At 37.9% G+C, this 20,583-nt stretch overlaps 1 pseudogene; it reads left to right on the top strand.

The window, feature by feature from the left end:
- The first annotated feature begins 18,000 nt into the window (after positions 1 to 18,000).
- On the top strand, positions 18,001 to 18,150 carry LOC130408550 (U4 spliceosomal RNA; annotated as a pseudogene).
- The last annotated feature ends 2,433 nt before the right edge of the window (positions 18,151 to 20,583 follow it).

Raw genomic sequence — 20,583 nt, 5'->3', positions numbered from 1 at the left:
TTGCTGGGGTAGCAATATTTATGCATTCACTTGTTGCTAACTTGTTGGTAATTCTTTTTATTTTCAAAGTCCCATTATTTGTTGGCTTTCGTTGTTGTCTTTGCCCTTATGTCTGACAAACATTTAAGACCTGTTCCCACCAAGAACAAAAACTATATCAAAATCTGCTTATAAAATCCCTTCACTGTAAAAAAAATCTATTTTTTTATTGGTCAGACTTAAAAAGAGTTCCGTTACAATTTTAAGGTCATTCAACTTAAAAATATAAGTTAAAATATAACTGCAAGCAGTAATCATCGGGTTCGAGCAGTCTAAGGGGACTAAGGTCGACTGCCTTCGCTGACTACGGTCAGGAATCGCACCATAACACATCCGCAACGGATGACACTTACCCATATCCAGAAAAATGAAAGAAATGGTCAGCAACGGTTAATACAGACCACGCATGCTTACACTCATATGCAGGTTTAAACAGATAAGGGACGAGTGAAATTAACCAATTCTCATGTCTCTACGATGTTCTGTTCCAGAGATATAGGTCTAGCTTAATGGTTGCTAAGTTAACCTGTTTAGTTGCTATGGATGTGGCATGGCACCTGCCATACATTATGATAGACGTGTATACATTTTTTTTAAGGCTTAAGGCCAGGAGCATCTTAAATAGATACATTGATTCACATTCATAATATTCTAGAATGCCATGGCATTTAAATTATGCTTAATTTTATACAAACACCTCACATAATACAATATACCCCATTTTGATGTTTGCTTTGAACTTCAGGAAGTCATGTTTACCATGTCTAAATGCCTAAATTTATTGAGCTGCTGCCATGTGACTGGCTGAGTAGCAATTTGGGTTTACATGCAATTAAACTGGTTTTATCTAATAAAGCTGTGTTATATATATATATCAACACTCATCTTAAAAGCAAGCAGACATGTGCTATATTTATAGATGTGTAAATATGGAGCAACGTTTAATGTGTAATACATTATATTTCTAACACTGTCTTCCTGTGAGACACATTTCATTACACACACATGCACACTCTCGATCACACAAGACACACAGAACTATACAGTGCATTCAAACTCATATGATACAGAGGGAAATGATATCCATAAACACACACGCACACTACACACCTTTATCCTGCACATATTTATCGTTCCTTTAGCAAAGCTACATGCATTGTGATCTGGTGACTCTATAAGAAAGCCATCGAAATGAATGTCTCTTCCTATGAGCATCACATTTTGCATGCTTGTTAAGTGTTATAATATGTATAATAGTACTACATGGCAAGTCAGTTGGATTATTTATTAAGGAGTATCGACATATAACATACTCGTTTCACGCTAATATAATAAAGGACCCTGTTATGGTCACAAAACAAAAAAAAACTCAACATGATTTTGATGATTATTGACCTAGAGAGTCCAAAGAAATGAACTGAGGTGGAAATTTTGAAATTGCTTGAAAATCCTTGAACAAGTTTGAAAAAGTAGTTTTTTAAATCATCACCAATAACTCACAAACCATTTGATAGACATCAATGGTTCAAGAGGCAAAGTTGTTATGAATAAGGAGATCTATCGTTTGATATCAATAGTTTGTGTATTACTCAAATGTCACGTGACGAACAGTTGTCTAGGCCACCAAAAGACATGTGCATTTTGCCATTTTTATTATTATAGCGCCACCTAGTGTCCAAACGCCACGTTCTTTTTTATGTGACATCCTAGTGATGGTCTCCAGATATTTCCTGAGCCCCTTGCTGAAATGTTAAACCGTTGTTGATTTGAGGCCATTTAAATGTGATAGGCTCCGCCCATTTTTTTATTTTGGGGCCCCTAAGCGATCGTGAAAGGAAATTTCAACTTTTTTTGATAATTATTTACCTTCACACTCCACACAAGTCATCTACATTGGTTTGGGTCTGATCGGTCAAAAACTCAGGGACAAGTTTGCGAAGAAAGGTTTCTATCAATATCTGCGATAACTCACAAACCATTTGATCGACAGAAGTTGTTCTAGAGGCAAAGTTGTTTAGAATAAGGAGATCTATCATATAATACAAATAGTTTGGTTATATGTCAAGTGTCACATGATACACAAATGTTTAAGCACTACTAAAGCGTTACTTCGCCCCCCGGTGGCCAAATGAGTTCACATTTCTTACAGACCTTAAGGACCTTGAGATGAATAAGCCCAGCGAGTGTCGTTTTGATCGGCCTCCGTTTACCCGGTGTAATGAGTGCTCAAAATTCATTGGCCAATGGCGGCCATGTTTTTTGACATACGTCAATGTCCTTTTAGATATTCATGAAGCATGAGACAAAGACCCACCATACCAATTATCAAGTCATTCGGGCAAAGGGTTGCGTAGTTATAGCCATTTTCTAGCTCATTCAAATTATAGCGCCACCTAGTGGCCAAACGCCACATTTTTTTTATTATAACTCCGGACTGAGGGTCTACACATATGTTCCAAGCCCCATGAAGATATCTCAAACAGTTCACGAGTTATGGCCATTTTAGCTAAATATGCCACTTCCGGTTTGGACGTTTTAGCGCCACCTAGCGGCCGTGAGCAGAAAATTCAACTTTTTTTCGATAACTATTTACATTCACACTCCACAGAATTCATCAACGTTGGTTTGGTTTCGATAGGGCAAAAATCCAGGGACTAGTTCATTTTTTTTTTTTTTCATAAAATGCAAATTAGCGAAAAAATTTGCATACCGGAAATGAAATCGGAGATATACGTTTTTTAAGTTTTGAGCCAGTGATTACACTGATATAAGACACTTGGGTGTGCGACCAATGGTTTAGGAGTATAAGGCGCAAACGCGCTTTTCATCGTTGTAGCGCCACCTATGGGCCGATTTGGCTGGCTCCGTGTATCTGAGTAGCGACAAGGACTACAACCATCTGACCAAGTCTCAGCTCTGTCGGTCTTACGGTTTGGGCTGCAGCATCAGTTTTAGGGCAGAATAATAATAAGAATTAAAGCTGCAAGCAGCATTTAGCGGGTTCGAGCAGTCTAAGGCCTCTATTGGCCTTGCCATTGTCAACTAGGCTCAGGAATGGCACCGTAACAAATCCACAACGAATGACACTCTTCCACACCAAGAAATATGACAGAAACGGTTGGTAACTTTTAATACAGACCATGCATGCGTACACTCGTATGCAAAAACGGGCGTAAACCGATAATACCTAAGGGACGAGTGCAATAAACCATTTCTCATGTCTCTATGATGATTTGTTGCAGAGATAGAGATCTTGCTAAACGGTTGCTAAGCTAACCTGTTCGGATGCCATGGGTGTCAATTAATACCTGTCAATTAATAACACATCAAACCACAAGCCAAACGAACCAAGCCCCGTGTCTTTATAATATTCTACTGCAGAGATGTAGGTCTGGCTAGACGATTGCAAAAAATAATCTGTTTGGTTGCTAAGGGCGTGGCTTGGCAGCTGTCAATTGATAAAGAATGAAGCCATTAGCAAAACAAAGCAACTCCTGTGTCTCTAAAACATTCTATTGCAACTATATAGGTCTTTTTTTTAATACAATGCACATTCTTCAAAATAGCTTATTTTGTGTTCTGAAGAATTGATAAAAAAAATACGACCAATTTAAATAGATAATTGATTCACATTCATGGTCTGCAACAATATTCCAGAAGACCTTGCCATTTAAGTGATGCTTATTTGGTTGAGTCTGGTGACTCTGAAGGCCATTGGAGTACAGTGAGCTTATTATCATGTTTAAGAAACCAGTTTGAGATCATTTGAGCTTTCTGACATGGTCCATTTTTTACTGCTGGAAGTAGCCATCAAAACATGGACATGGTTGGCAACAATCCTCAGGTGGTATGTGTTATCTAATATATCCCATACCATATATCCAATTGTTTCTCCATTTTGATGCTCGGTTTGAACTTCAGCAAGTGTGTTTACCACGTCTAGAAGCCAAAATGGATTGAGTTTATGCTATGTGACTGGCTGATTAGCAATTTGATTAGCAAATGATGTACTTATTAAAGACAAGTTTAAAATAGTAATTTTAAATGTATGATATTTCACCTTTTTGACTGTTGTGAAGGCATGCCTCTTCCGATAAGGATCACATGTTGCATGCTTGTTTTGTGTCATAATATGTATAATAGTACTTAATGGCAAGTCAGTTGGATTAATTATTAAGGAGTAGCGACCTTCACCGTACTCGTTTCACGCTAATATAATAAAGGACCCTGTTATGGTCACAAAACAAAAAAAACTCAACATGTTTTTGATGATTATTGACCTAGAGAGTCCAGAGAAATGTACTGTGGTGGAAATTTTGAAATTGCTTGAAAATCCTTGAACAAGTTTGCAAAAGTAGGTTTTTTACATCATCACCAATAACTCAAAAACCATTTGATAGACATCAATGGTTCAAGAGGCAAAGTTGTTATGAATGAGGAGATCTATCGTTTGATATCAATAGTTTGTGTATTAGTCAAATGTCACGTGACACACCGTTGTCTAGGCCACCAAAAGACATGTACATTTAGCCATTTTTACTATTATAGCGCCACCTAGTGTACAAACGCCACGTTATTTTGTATGTGACCTCGGAGTGATGGTCTACATATATTTCCCGAGGCATATGATGATATGTTTAGCTTTTCTGGATTTATGGCCATTTAAATGTGATAGGCTCCACCCATTTTTTATTTTGGCGCCCCTAAGCGACCGTGAAAGGAAATTTTAACTTTTTTTCAATAATTATTTACAAACACTTCCCAAAGAAGTCATCTGCATTGTTTTGGTTCCGATTGGTCGAAAATCCAACGACTAGTTCGCGAAAGTAGGTTTTTGACATCATCAGCAATAACTCACGAACCGTTCGATCGATAGAAGTTGTTCCAGAGGCAAAGTTGCTCAGAATGAAGAGTACTATCATATGATACCAATAGTTTCTGTATATGTCAAATGTCACGTGATACACAATTGTTTAAGCACTCCTAAAGCGTTATTTCGCCCCCCGGTGGCCGAATGAGTTCACATTTCTTACAGACCTTAAAGACCATGAGACGAATAAGCCCAGCGAGCGTCGTTTTGTTCGGCCTCCGTTAACCCGGTCTAATAAGTGCTCAAACTTCATTGGCCAATGGCGGCCATGTTTTTTAAGATACGCCAATGTCCTTTTAGATATTCATGTAGAATGAGACAAAGACACACCATACCAAATAATAAGTCAATCGGGCAAACTGTTGCGTAGTTATGGCCATTTTCTAGCTCATTCAAATTATAGCGCCACCTAGTGGCCAAACGCAGCATTTTTTTTACCTTGACCCCGGATTGAGGGTCTACACATATGTTCCAAGCCCCATGAAGATATCTCAAACAGTTCAGGAGTTATGGCCATTTTAGTTCAATATGTTACTTCCGTTTTGGACATTTTTGCGCCCTCTAGCGATGGGGGATGAAAATTTCAACTTTTTTTTAATAATTATTCATATTCACACTCCACAGAACTCATCAGCGTTGGTTTGGTTCCGATAGGGCAAAAATCCAGGGACTAGTTCATTTCTAATTTTTTTCATAAAATGCTAATTAGCGAAAAAATTTGCATACCGGAAATGAAATCGGAGATATACGTTTTTTAAGTTTTGAGCCAGTGATTACTCTGATATAAAACACTTGGGTGTGCGACAAACGGTTTAGGAGTAACAAGCGTAAACGCGTTTTTTATCGCTGTAGCGCCACCTATGGGTCGATTTGGCTGGCTCCGTGTATCTGAGTAGCGACAAGGACTACTACCATCTGACCGAGTCTCAGCTCTGTCGGCCTTACGGTTTGGGCTGCAGTATCAGTTCTAGGGAAGAAGTATAATAATAATAATAAAACCAACAAATACAATAGGTTTCTAGCCCTTCGGGCTCGAACCCTAATTAAAGCTGCAAGCAGCATTTAGCGGGTTCGAGCAGTCTAAGGCCTCTATTGGCCTTGCCATTGTCAACTAGGCTCAGGAATGGCACCGTAACAAATCCATAACGAATGACACTCTTCCACACCAAGAAATATGACAGAAACGGTTGGTAACTTTTAATACAGACCATGCATGCGTACACTCGTATGCAAAAACGGGCGTAAACCGATAATACCTAAGGGACGAGTGCAATAAACCATTTCTCATGTCTCTATGATGATTTGTTGCAGAGATAGAGATCTTGCTAAACGGTTGCTAAGCTAACCTGTTCGGTTGCCATGGGTGTCAATTAATACCTGTCAATTAATAACACATCAAACCACAAGCCAAACGAACCAAGCCCCGTGTCTTTATAATATTCTACTGCAGAGATGTAGGTCTGGCTAGACGATTGCAAAAAATAATCTGTTTGGTTGCTAAGGGCGTGGCTTGGCAGCTGTCAATTGATAAAGAATGAAGCCATTGGCAAAACAAAGCAACTCCTGTGTCTCTAAAACATTCTATTGCACATATATAGGTCTTTTTTTTAATACAATGCACATTCTTCAAAATAGCTTATTTTGTGTTCTGAAGAATTGATAAAAAAAATACGACCAGTTTAAATAGATAATTGATTCACATTCATGGTCTGCAACAATATTCCAGAAGACCTTGCCATTTAAGTGATGCTTATTTGGTTGAGTCTGGTGACTCTGAAGGCCATTGGAGTACAGTGAGCTCATTATCATGTTTAAGAAACCAGTTTGAGATCATTTGAGCTTTCTGACATGGTCCATTTTTTACTGCTGGAAGTAGCCATCAAAACATGGACATGGTTGGCAACAATCCTCAGGTGGTATGTGTTATCTAATATATCCCATACCATATATCCAATTGTTTCTCCATTTTGATGCTCGGTTTGAACTTCAGCAAGTGTGTTTACCACGTCTAGAAGCCAAAATGGATTGAGTTTATGCTATGTGACTGGCTGATTAGCAATTTGATTAGCAAATGATGTACTTATTAAAGACAAGTTTAAAACAGTAATTTTAAATGTATGATATTTCACCTTTTTGACTGTTGTGAAGGCATGCCTCTTCCGATAAGGATCACATGTTGCATGCTTGTTTTGTGTCATAATATGTATAATAGTACTTAATGGCAAGTCAGTTGGATTAATTATTAAGGAGTAGCGACCTTCACCGTACTCGTTTCACGCTAATATAATAAAGGACCCTGTTATGGTCACAAAACAAAAAAAACTCAACATGTTTTTGATGATTATTGACCTAGAGAGTCCAGAGAAATGTACTGTGGTGGAAATTTTGAAATTGCTTGAAAATCCTTGAACAAGTTTGCAAAAGTAGGTTTTTTACATCATCACCAATAACTCACAAACCATTTGATAGACATCAATGGTTCAAGAGGCAAAGTTGTTATGAATGAGGAGATCTATCGTTTGATATCAATAGTTTGTGTATTAGTCAAATGTCACGTGACACACCGTTGTCTAGGCCACCAAAAGACATGTACATTTAGCCATTTTTACTATTATAGCGCCACCTAGTGTCCAAACGCCACGTTATTTTGTATGTGACCTCGGAGTGATGGTCTACATATATTTCCCGAGGCATATGATGATATGTTTAGCTGTTCTGGATTTATGGCCATTTAAATGTGATAGGCTCCACCCATTTTTTTATTTTGGCGCCCCTTAGCGACCGTGAAAGGAAATTTTAACTTTTTTTCAATAATTATTTACAAACACTTCCCAAAGAAGTCATCTGCATTGTTTTGGTTCCGATCGGTCGAAAATCCAACGACTAGTTCGCAAAAGTAGGTTTTTGACATCATCAGCAATAACTCACGAACCGTTCGATCGATAGAAGTTGTTCCAGAGGCAAAGTTGCTCAGAATGAAGAGTACTATCATATGATACCAATAGTTTCTGTATATGTCAAATGTCACGTGATACACAATTGTTTAAGCACTCCTAAAGCGTTATTTCCCCCCCCGGTGGCCGAATGAGTTCACATTTCTTACAGACCTTAAAGACCATGAGACGAATAAGCCCAGCGAGCGTCGTTTTGTTCGGCCTCCGTTAACCCGGTCTAATAAGTGCTCAAACTTCATTGGCCAATGGCGGCCATGTTTTTTAAGATACGCCAATGTCCTTTTAGATATTCATGTAGAATGAGACAAAGACACACCATACCAAATAATAAGTCAATCGGGCAAACTGTTGCGTAGTTATGGCCATTTTCTAGCTCATTAAAATTATAGCGCCACCTAGTGGCCAAACGCAACATTTTTTTTACCTTGACCCCGGATTGAGGGTCTACACATATGTTCCAAGCCCCATGAAGATATCTCAAACAGTTCAGGAGTTATGGCCATTTTAGTTCAATATGTTACTTCCGTTTTGGACATTTTTGCGCCCTCTAGCGATGGGGGATGAAAATTTCAACTTTTTTTTAATAATTATTCATTTTCACACTCCACAGAACTCATCAGCGTTGGTTTGGTTCCAATAGGGCAAAAATCCAGGGACTAGTTCATTTTTTATTTTTTTCATAAAATGCTAATTAGCGAAAAATCTATAATGGCGGAAATGAAATCGGAGATATACGTTTTTTAAGTTTTGAGCCAGTGATTACTCTGATATAAAACATTTGGGTGTGCGACAAACGGTTTAGGAGTAACAAGCGTAAACGCGTTTTTTATCGCTGTAGCGCCACCTATGGGTCGATTTGGCTGGCTCCGTGTATCTGAGTAGCGACAAGGACTACTACCATCTGACCGAGTCTCAGCTCTGTCGGCCTTACGGTTTGGGCTGCAGTATCAGTTCTAGGGAAGAAGTATAATAATAATAATAAAACCAACAAATACAATAGGTTTCTAGCCCTTCGGGCTCGAACCCTAATAAAACTAACAAATACAATAGGTTTCTAGCCCTTCGGGCTCGAACCCTAATTAGGGTTTCGAGCACGAAGTGCTGAAAACCTATTGTTTTTGTAAGGATTTTTATTATTATTATTATTTTTCCGCCATAAAACCGGTCGCCCAGCCCAAACCGTAAGTCGTAGAAACTCGACACTTGGTCATTTGGTTGTATCTGTGCAGGCTACTCAGATACAGTGACCCAGCCAAATCGGCCCATAGGTGGCGCTACAGCGATGAAAAGCGTGTTTGCGCACGTTAACGCTCGTTACTCCTAAACCGTTTGTCGCACACCCAAGTGTTTTATATCATTGTAATCATTGGCTCAAAACCTAAAAAACGTATATCCCCGATTTCATTTCCGGTATGGAAATTTTCCCGCTAATTTGCATTTTAGGAAAAAAAAAAAAAATGAACTAGTCCCTGGATTTTTGCCCGATCGGAACCAAACCAACGCTGATAAATTCTGTGGAGTGTGAATGTAAATATTCATTGAAAAAAAGTTGAAATTTCGATTCAGGGTCGCTAGGGGGCATCAAAACGTCAAACCCGGAAGTAGCCTATTTCATTAAAATGGCTATACCTAGAGAACGGTTTGAGATATCTCCACGGGGCTTAGACCATATGTGTAGACCCTCAGTCTGGGGTCACAATAAAAAAAACTCGGTGTTTGGCCACTAGGTGGCGCTATAATAGCAAAGAACTCGAAAAGGGCTATAACTAAGCAACCGTTTGCCCGATCGACTAATTATTTGGTATGGTGTGTCTTTGTGTCATGAACCTTGACTGTATAAAAGGACTTTGGCGTATCTCAAAAAACATGTCTGCCATCGGTCAATTAAATGTGAGCACTCATTAGACAGGGTTAACTGAGGCCGATAAAAACGACACTTGCTGGGCTTATTTGCCTCTTGGTCCTGAAGGTCTGTAAGAAACATGAACTCATTCGGCCACCGGGGGACGAAATAACGCTTTTGGAGTGCTTAATCAATTCTGTATCACGTGACATTTGACATATACAGAAACTATTGGTATCATATGATAGCTCTTCTCATTCTGAACAACTTTGCCTCTGGACACGCTTCTGTCAATCAAACGGTTTGTGAGTTATCGCTGATGATGTCAAAACCTACTTTCGCGAACTAGTCCTTGGTTTTTCAACCAATCGGAACCAAACCAATGCAGATGACTTCTGTGGAGTGTGAATGTAAATAATCATTGAAAAAAGTTGAAATTTCTTTTCACTGTTGCTTAGGGACGCCAAAACTTAAAATGGGCGGATCCTATCACATTAAAATGGCCATAAATCCAGAAGGGCTTAACATATCATGGGGCTCAGTTGATATGTGTAGACCATCACTCCGAGGTCACGTACAAAAGAAGGTAGCGTTTGGACACTAGGTGGCGCTAAAACAGTAAAATTGACGTGTATCTCATATCTTAAACAATTGTGTATCACATGACATTTGACACTTACACAAACTAATGATATCATTTAATAGTCCTCCTCTTCATTCTGAACAACTTTGCCTCTTGATTCATTGATGTCACACAAACGGTTCACGAGTTATCGGTGATGGTGTTTAAAACTGACTTTTGCTAACTAGTTCTTTGATTTTTTTTAAGCAATTTCTAAATTCTCTATTGCAGGTACATTATAATTGATCATAAAGATTATGAAATGACCATGCCAGTAAACATTCATAACATTTAGTTTGATAATTATTCAAGGGAATGTATTCATTTATACAACACATCTCTTAGATGGTGTGTGACAATGTTCCACATTATAAATCTGGTGGCGAAATGGCCAGGCTCTGTTCACGACTCAAGTATCTTCAGAGAGTTATGCACATTATTTGGACGTGGCAAGTCAAATAGTCTTTACAAACTAACTGGATTACTAATTTTGGGCTTAACAGAACTGCATTTTTCTATTATATAGGTGACTATGATGGAATCCTGCTAGGGGATAAAGGCTATGCCTGCAGGCAGTATTTTATGATACCATTACCTGACACCAACCAACTTTGAATTAGTTTATTTTGTTGTTTTATTGAGAGAAAACAGCTAGTCATGAGTGTGTAAGCATGCAACGCTTCTTTGAGCTGATACTGATAATTTCTATAATTTTTCTGTGTTGGTGGGAGTTTGATCCGTCGTGGGTTCGTTGGGGTCTGACCCCTTACACTGTTCGTGGATGCACTGCTCCATTGAATGGCATAAATACTCGAAACCCGCTTAAAGGCTGCTTGCAGCTTTAATTAATTAGTTTCTTGTTAAGTACACTAAACTTCTTGAGTTGACTCAAAATTTTCAGTTCAATTAACAAAAAATTTGAAGGTAAACGGGTAACTTTTTTAAAAGTTGAACCAACAACATTTTTTTGTCTCTGAAATCATTCAAAAAGCTGATTAAAAACACTGAGAGCCAGTGGAAATCAGCGTTCATGAAGATTAGTAATAGTCATTGGAATTTTTCACCTTTGATGCTAATAAAGGAAAGAAATTCCCTCTGAATGATGGATCAAAATCTTCTGAGGACTTCTGTTTGTTTGAATCTTCTTCAAGATTATCCAGACTGTGTTTTATGTGTGTTTGTTTCACACTTTGTGCTCGTGTGCTGCCGAAAGGATAAATGCTGGCATGTTGAATAAACAATCCAAGTGCTACACACTGCATAACGCCAATGTCCCTTCTGGTTTCGCTGGTTTAGATTTATGAGCTCATACGATAGTAGACGGCTAGAAGAGGCAAGCAGTGTCTGGCAAGAATCAAATGTACTGTATGTGTTTGACCCTGAACACAGTAAATTTTGGTCACAGTCATTGTTCGAACAACAAAGAATAAACTTCAGCGTGTTGTAAGTTGCAAAGGGTCAATGGCCCCAAAAAATCAACATTTTGGACAAACTAAACGTAATTTTATTTCAAAGGTTTCAGCATATTTTACCAAATCAGTCCGGAGATAAAACCCAGGTGAGATCCTATGGGTATACACTTTTAAAAAATAAAGGTGCTCTCACAGCGATACCATGAAGAAACTTTTTCTTATCTTTTATTTACCATCATGTCATTCAAATCCTGTTTCTGACCAGTTTTCTTCCCTGGAACACAAAAGAATATATTTTGAGAAGTGTCTCAGTGGTTTTGTGTTCATATAATGGAAATCAATGGGAGGGGGGATGCTGTTTGGTTATCAACATTCTTCAAAAAAGTGTGTCCTGTAGAAGAAAGTCAAAGAACTTAGAAAGGATATTGGGTTGAATATATGAGAATTTTCATTTGTGGTTGAACTTTCTCTTTAAGAAAAATAAATATGCCTTTTACAGTGTCATGTGTGAGCCCAGAGCTACATCATCCCATCAAAGATCAGAAGTGCATGCTGCCTATACAGCTTTGCCATAAGACTGTGCTTAAATTGGCGTCATATATTGACATCCATAGAAAAATGCCTCAGCGTTTAAGAGAAGCTTCAGTATTTGCACGCTCAGAGGCCATTGTCACATTAATCCATTGAAGCCAAAGACATGAGAACTCTAGAGTCATCTCGGCTTTCAGATCGATTCAACTGGATATTGTTCGGATTATGGGTGGTAGCCACTCAGTCTAGACGATGTTCCAGTTGCGTTAGAACCAGGCAATGATTAGACCCAAAGACAGTTTGGGGGTCGGTTAAAACACGTCCCTGTTGTTTTTTTACAGATTATTTGCAAGGAAATTACTTTTGAATTCATTCTAGACTTCCTCGTGCATTTAAAGAGACACAAAATGAATTTGTCTGCTAACCTGCAGGTCAACAAACATTTTCAATCTTTACATTGTGTGACTGCTCTTGACTCGGTCACCCGAAAGACCTAAAAGCTCGTATTCACATATAAGCCTTAAATTACCCTCTTTTGTTCCTGTGCACTTTGAACTCTGAGTCAGCAGATGACATCCGAGTCAAGGACTGTTTATGCACACCCTGTTGGATATCTTCCTTGAAGACAAGGAAAAGTCCCCATGTCCGTCAGGTTCTGTCAGATCTCCAATGCATGTTTTCTAATGTTTATGTAACTGCAATGTAATGTATCTTAACAGAGCAGGGCTGGAAGATCAGATGCTCCCGTTTATCTGTCCAGAGCTGACTGAACAAAGAACATTTAGCTGTTTATCCTGTGTGGACATCGCAACAGACCGACACGGCGATGTGTGATGTAAATTACATTATGTAATTTAAAAACTGTGTTTCTTTACCATATTTAAACATGCAATGGTTACATTGACGTATTATCTGCATAATTTGGGTGAAAATAAGTTTTAGTGCTCTCTGCTGTGATAAGGTTTAGGGGTAAGGCTTGAGCATTGTTTTAATAATTGCACATTTGTACGATACATACAATTTTATACAAATTAGCCACTGCTTACAAACTTGTCTGGATTAAAAAACATTACTGGTGTGCATCTTGAGACAAAACAATGACACTGATCATCCATTTCAGCCTGGGACTTGCCTTAAGCCTTTTCTGTGAAAGCGGGCTATAACGTTAAAATTTCAGCATTTTGACTGGTGATTTCCAGCTTAAAAACAGCCAAGTGAAGTCAAGCAGAAGCATCGCTGCCAAAGGTTCAGGCGGGCCTGAAAACTCACGGGTGGAGTCTCAGAGATGGCTGAGTGCGTTGTTGGAGAGCTTTTGTGTAGCAAATCCAAAATGGCCCCTGGACAAATGTACACACGGCTCCTTTGTTAAGCTAGCTGTGTGTATGTGTGTGTGTGGGTGTGTCTGTATGTGTTGAATGCTTGTACATCTGACTGGAGTGACAGGGTAATGATAAGGAGGTCTAGTCCACATGAATGTGTGTGAGGCTGATCTGGAGGTGTTAGGCTTTCTAATTGAAGGACACCCACAGACATACCAATGCTGTAGACTGTCTGGATTAACAGGGGTCATTTTCGTCAGCCAAATCCCTCAGCAGACAGATTCCTTCCTGTGTGGCAAACGCACCTGAGCTACTGTTGCCCTTAAACGTGTCAAAGCTGTCGAGCCAAGAGTTTGTGACGCCACAATAGGGGGACGCTTTTATTGTTTTTTTTTAGGGACATTCCCCTTCCCAAAATGTAGTAATAATAAATTCACTCCCAACCACTGTACTAATGTCTCTGAAGAGTGGGGTGATCAAGTGGATGAGTCCAAATAATTCATATGTATTGGAATGACCATAACTGTTAGTTTTTGAATAACTATTCTTTTATAGCAGTCGTGTTGAAAGTGCATTTTTTTATTATTCACTTTTTTTGGACCTTTGTTTAGGATGGCTTATCTCACTGAGACGAGTGATCCAAATACAAACATGGGGAGCACTATACTTATTTCATTCCTTTTAAGCACTGCTTCATTATTAAATTAAATGCTTGTATAAATACAACTTTCTGGCCTGTAGTCGGTACAGTCCTCACTTTTCGAGGAGAACCCTTTCACACATGCGCACAATGGAGTCAGTAAATCACTTTACATTTAACCATTTGCAGATAGCAAGGCAAAGCTAAAGGCTTTATCTGTGAAACAGGCCCTTTGATCTGGTCCAAAGATTAACCCTGGACTCACAGACCAGTAGGGGGGAGAATGACCACGGGCCAATTGAAAGAACACAGGATCAACTCTTCACTGAACTGAATTACTCACACTTCAGTCCACTAAAATATTTTATTGATCAAGATTAATGTTAAGCATTACAAATTAAAATGAGAATGTCTCTGCACGGTAAAATACATGCAAAATGTTATTATGTCCTTCATAACCAATTAGTTTGTGTGTGATTGAAGCCACAATTACAATTACAAGTAGGGTGCAGTAGACAGCTATCACTGCAGAGCAAACAGGGGTAAGGTGCCTTCCTCAAGGGCACTTCAGTCATTTCCTGGTGGCACTGAGAATTGAACCAGTACCAGCGACCTTCTGAGTACGAGTCCAACTCTCTAACCACTAGACCACAACTGACCCCCTATACCCCCCTTATACACAAGCCATGTTGTAGACCTGACAGCTTTGAGCAAAAATTGAGCTTGAAATAAGAGATGTCAAAAATATTTCAACACTGAGACAAAAAGTCCTTAACCTTTAAGATTTTCAAACAAAATCGTTTATGCTAAACTGCGTGGCTTTGACTCAGGTGTGTTTATAGGTTGTGGTTAGCCCATTAAATCAACCATATGATTTGCAAATAATTTAAATGCATCACTTTTAAATAAATTCTCGTTTTTAGATCTACTTCTATATAGCTATAGATATTTTAAGTTTACCTATTTTTAATAAAAACCTAAGTGTCTGCAACTTATGTAGCTACACCCAAAAAGTTAAAGGGACTGTTCACTCAAAATTGGTAACCTCTTACCCTTATGTAATTTCAAACCCAAATGCATTATGATCCTTTATGAAAGATAGGTTGTCTTTCAATCTGGTAGTATTTGTATAAAAATATCAATTGACCATGTGTTTACTTTAATCACTGATAAACATGAAAATTTTGTAATGTAAAAATGCACATACCCGTTCCAAAAAAAACATTTACAAATTTCTGAAAAAGTTGACATTGTACATTTCGGTCTCTGTCTTGATTTGTTCCTCATATCATTTTTTAATATGAACTTTTAAAGCTCAATATCTCAAAACTACTCGGACTGCAGATAGAACCTTATAATTCCATGGCGACGACATAACTCCAAAAGAATTTCTGTGAAAATGTGTAAATCATGTTAATTAGAAAGAATTGTATGCAACACTAAACACGTTTAAACAGCATCAGCCACAATAAAACAAATCTGTGAATATCTTCAAAAGCGAGAATCTGAGCAGTAAGTGGCCAGGCTTTTCAGGATTTAAGGCACACGAAAGGAGAGGTGCATTATTGAAGAGTTGCATGAACTGCTTAAAATCCAAACAAGAAAAAAATCCTGGACTCTGTAAAGAAAAACAAAATTAAATTAATTACAATTAGGAATGACACAGAAGGACCAAATGTCAGCAGTATAAACTCCGGAATAAACAAATCATCCGATACGTGCAACAATCTGAGCTATCCTAGTTAGTTGGCAACACAGAAAATCACATCCAGAGCTCTGGCAACAGAACAACACTGAATCAAGTGCAAATACTGTATGACCCTACATGACACAAAACATGCACTAAACACAAACCACAGAATGTGATCAGCTCTCTATTAAGACAGCACAATCCTCATATAAACTGTGCCACGACAAAAAAATGATGCTGCTTTCAGAAAGGGTTAGACAAATAATTTGATATCTAGAGCCACCGATGCTTTTAAAAGTGGAAAAAACAGCAATGCCACTAAGACACACCACAAATAATGGTTGTTTACAGTGTATTTGTGGTGTCCCCAAATTATAACTATTGAGAAATATGACTTATCAACATGTAGGCCTACTGACTATAAGGTCAGGATTTGGTTGTAATTATTTATAATTTACTGTTCTTACTACAGTACTATAAAACAATAACGAAGGAATAAGTTTACTTTAGTATGTCAGTAAGAGACCATTTCAGTGTCAACATTGCTACCATTTGTACAGTTAAACATTAAAAATAGAAAACTAAATGTTGTTTTGATGTCAGTTGTATAACATATATTTTCAATTGAATACAATTTTTACAAATTTACATCGCGCTTTTCACTATTTTCCAGCAAAGCATTGTAGCAAAGCGCCTTCACATACAGTTAGGAAGTGGTTACTGTAGTAAATAAAGAAATAGATATATGAATGAATAGACGGTTTCATCTTAACAACATAAACAAATGTTACTGCGTATGCACACTTTTGTGAGCTTGACTGAACTTCTGGTACACATTCACAAAGAATAGAGTGCCTGTTGATCATGTCTGATAACAATAAAAAGAAACCGAGAAGAAGCGTTACTTGGCTAAATTTGTCTCTCCAATGTTTTGAAGATAGACTGCGATACCATGCTCAACCGCAAGATATCAACGTACCATACAGTTTGTTTAAATTCAAAACTACAGTACCAATTCAACAAATTGATTACTTAATTTTAATTATTATACAGTAAAATAATATAATATACATGAATATTATCATAAATAAAATAAAAGATTAATAGCGATATTACTAGACACTAGCCAAACACAAATCGGAAGTTAGTTGGGGGTCAGGCAACTACATGACACAATATATGGTTTTCTAATGTAGCTTAGTTTTTAGATGGAAATGTATTTTATTGCTGATTAACAGAATGTTACAGACATGTATTTCCTTTGGAAAATAAATCAAATGAATACCAAAAGGCCAAAGAATGAGAGAGAAAATCTGAAGAAAACATTTCTGTTTACCTTCCATCCGGATACAACTCTGCCACCTTTATTTCAGAGGAAATAACACTACATGCTGCTTCATGTAAACACTTGCATACGACCAGATATTTACATTTACTTATTTACATTGATTAGACAGACTTCCAGAGAAACTTGCAGAGCATTTAAGGTATACAACACAAAATCAGCCAATTAGTAGACACAAACCTGCTTTAGGACATGATACCTGGCAACAGGCCTACACAATGTATTTATGTACATATGTATTAGATGAGAGGGGTCAGAATCAGAACTGTGTATAAAATCTCACAGGTGCCTGAGCCCACCAGCATGGTGAAAGAATCAGTAATGACCCCACAGCGTCAAATCTACATGTCTGAATGACACTTGTAACAATGTTTTTGTGAACGAAGTGTGTTTCTTCTGTGGAAAATAAAGAGCTCTGAATGCTTCTGTTTGGCAACCGTCCCCTAACAAGGGTCCAACCCCCGATCTAAACCACCACCACCTCCTGCCAACCCTTTCTTTGTTTCTGCCTTCTAATTTCTCATTATGCAACTGGTACCCTTCTCTTTCTTTTTTGCTTAAATAGACAATACTTGGTTGAAAATGCATACTTTGATTACAGGTTCACTTTCAAATAGATCTATACCTGTCTGATGTTGGCTATTTTGGTGATATTTGAGAAATTAATGGAAGTCAACGTTCATGATCACGTGGGCTGAGTCACACTAGCGGTCAGGCCTATTCCTCTGTCTGGTTATCTTAATGCAGTGGCAGTATAGTAGCCCATGAGGTTCATCCAAGTTGTGATTATTGCTGGTTGAAAACATTACCCAATACTCTTTTGTGATGACTTGAAACATAGACTGCACTGGCAAGTATTAACAGATTTTGCAACTCCTGTCAGATGTTTTAGTTCCCTATGTTGTCGATGATTTGATCCTGGCACCTCCCATTTTCACCCCCAAATTAAAATTATTTAATTTTTTACTCATCCTCATTTCATTACAAACAAAGAGGTTGAAGGAAGTTGGTAATTATTTACAATGACATGTGTGGAGGTTATCCAAAACAGCTTAAAGTGAGGCCTTTTTGCAATGCTGACGCAATGCTCTAACCACTGAGCCACAGGAACACAAACATGAACTCCCCCCCGCCCCCACATTGACTGAACAAAACCACAAAGACATTTCTCAAAATATCTCCTTTTGGTATTTTTTAAATAGAGATTATACAGATTTTTAACCGTGTGAGGGTAAATAAATTATGCCAGAATTTTTCTTTTGGTGAATTACCCTTTTAAGTCATTATGTTCTATAGTCTACCACAGCGTTTAAAACATTAAACTGCTCATTAGAAGGCTAAAACCTGTTGGCTGTCTTGACAAAGATTTGAGCTTTAAAAGTACATAACATTGGATGCATACTATTTTAGGTGAATTCAAAGTCCATTCATAAGATTTTAGGTTTCATTTGTTTGTAGTTGGTCGCTCATTTAAACTGGATTAACTCTATTTAGCGCATCCACATACTGTGCAAGTATGAATGACTAAACAAGTGAGCTACTTAGATTGAAGCAGTCAAGCTAGCATGCACCCATAATGACAGACATATTATGGTGCTTTCATGTACACTACTATGATCTTTGATGACGGCTATTTACTCTCCCTGATCTAACCAATGTTTGTTTTAATTTAGTTGCCCCAACCAGGCTTAGTTTGTCTGTACAAAGAATGAGAATTCATCCACCAGAGCTCTGGGAAAGCAGGCAGGACAGCCCATACCTACAGATGCTTTGAATTTACGGAGACTTTCCTGCTAGGAAAAGTGAGAGCTGCCCGTATTTCCTGTGGATTAGTCGTCAGATGGATGCCCTCCGAGGAGGTCTGTAGAGCGACGCTGGGAAACTGACCTGGCTCTGACTCCAGCACAGAGAGAGCAACTCTCTGCCAACATAACCTTGGGATAAGAGCTCGGCCCGGGTCCACCACATTTACACCAGCTGAGGCAATCCTGAAGCACAGAGAAACTTGCCTGTGTACAACATGATTTTGCCAACATAGAAGAATTTTTAAGTTTTGGTTTTAGACAAGTAAAAAATTTACCCTTTTTCCTGCATGGGGCTCATGTGTCGGAATGAGAATTTGTGTGCATGAGTAGCATTTTCCTTTTTTATCAGAACAACTGTGTTAATGTAACTATCACCTACTAGTGCAGTTTCTTATCTGACAAAACAATAACTTATCCTATCGTCAGCTTATGTTTTATCTGTCTATTACTGACCGAGCAAAAATAGAAACATTAGAATCAGGTACATTAGAATCTAGCGTATCCCACTGTGTTGATTTACACACCTAGCCTCTTTTTAAAATTTCCAAACTTTACCGTGGTATTATATACTATATTATTACAAAGTAATACTATAGCACTTCGATAAGAAAGTGTTAAACACGTAAGTTTTGTTTACAAGGTATATTGAGTTTAGTGTCCAAAACAGTTTTTTATTAAAATATATTCTTAAAAAACTTTTTGTATAATGATTTTGTTTGCATCTTGCAGAGTGCTTGGAGTGTAAACTGATGCTTATATAAAGCTTACTGAGTCAAGATCCGAAAGAATGCCATCAACATATTACTATACTAGAGGATGAAGAGTTCATTTGTAAAAAATGTTCAAAAATTATGTCTTTTTATTGTGCACTTCAATCATATCGATCCAATTGCAAGACAACCAGCTAACTAACACAATATAATTTTTTTTAACTTATTTAAGAATATACGCGATTCGTCTTTGCAGATAAACTCAACAAATATAGGCTTTACATAAATAAAACACGTAATCCCTTTTGCTATAGTTTGCATTTTTGCAAAACAATAGTTGTCCAATAAATGCCTTGTAGTAGACCTCATATTTTAACGCTTTAATATAACCCGAGGGACATTTAATGTAAATATGGTACAAGCATGCCTCCTGGACATCACCTTTTGGACAATGCTCAACTTTAAAAACATGCAAAGTCCACAGGTCAAGACTTCTTTACTGCCGGTGTAAAGTAATTAATTCAGTCTTCACCTAAACCACCGCTAGGACAATTCATCATGACAGTGAAACATGGTCAACTAGCTACATGGTGCTGCCACCTTTTGACCAATCCACTGAAAAGAACCAACTCAAAGATTCTAGTCTGGACATCACTATTTTCAATGGTCAAAGATTTATTGTTAACATTAAACTGGTACTCAAGAGTGACGTGAGAGAGAAGTTGACAGGGCAGATAAACAACAAGATAATATCATAGTCAGTAGTTTAAAACACAGACATATCCTAGTAGCACTGACTACAA

Source organism: Triplophysa dalaica, chromosome 19 (assembly GCF_015846415.1).
Source record: "Triplophysa dalaica isolate WHDGS20190420 chromosome 19, ASM1584641v1, whole genome shotgun sequence".
NCBI classification, from domain to species: domain Eukaryota; kingdom Metazoa; phylum Chordata; class Actinopteri; order Cypriniformes; family Nemacheilidae; genus Triplophysa; species Triplophysa dalaica.
The sequence above is the reverse complement of the archived record's forward strand: the minus strand, read 5'-3'. Positions and strand labels throughout refer to the sequence as shown.